The sequence below is a fragment of the Triticum dicoccoides genome, chromosome 4B (genome assembly GCF_002162155.2).
Source record: "Triticum dicoccoides isolate Atlit2015 ecotype Zavitan chromosome 4B, WEW_v2.0, whole genome shotgun sequence".
NCBI classification, from domain to species: Eukaryota; Viridiplantae; Streptophyta; class Magnoliopsida; order Poales; family Poaceae; genus Triticum; species Triticum dicoccoides.
In genome coordinates, this window is record NC_041387.1 from 235,261,711 (window position 1) to 235,262,095 (window position 385).

The following is a 385-nucleotide window of genomic DNA, read 5'->3' on the forward strand; positions in this document are numbered from 1 at the left end:
CTTTCACCGGTTTTTGACCAGTTCAAAGGTGTTCGACATATTTGTCCATAGAGAATCTCAACAGGAGCTTTCTTAAGACTGGATTGATAGCTATTGTTATAAACAAACTCAGCAAAAGGAAGACATTTCTCCCAATCCATACCGAATGAGACAACGACGACAACAACGACAACAACAACAACAACAACAACAACAACAACAGCAACAACAACACCAGCACCAGCACCAGCACCAGCAACAGCAATAGCAACAGCAACAGCAACACCGGCACCAGCAACAGCAACAGCAACAGCAACAACCATAGCAACAGCAGCAACAGCAACAGCAGCAGCAATAGCAACAGCAACAGCAACAGCAACAGCAACACTAACAACACCAACACCAC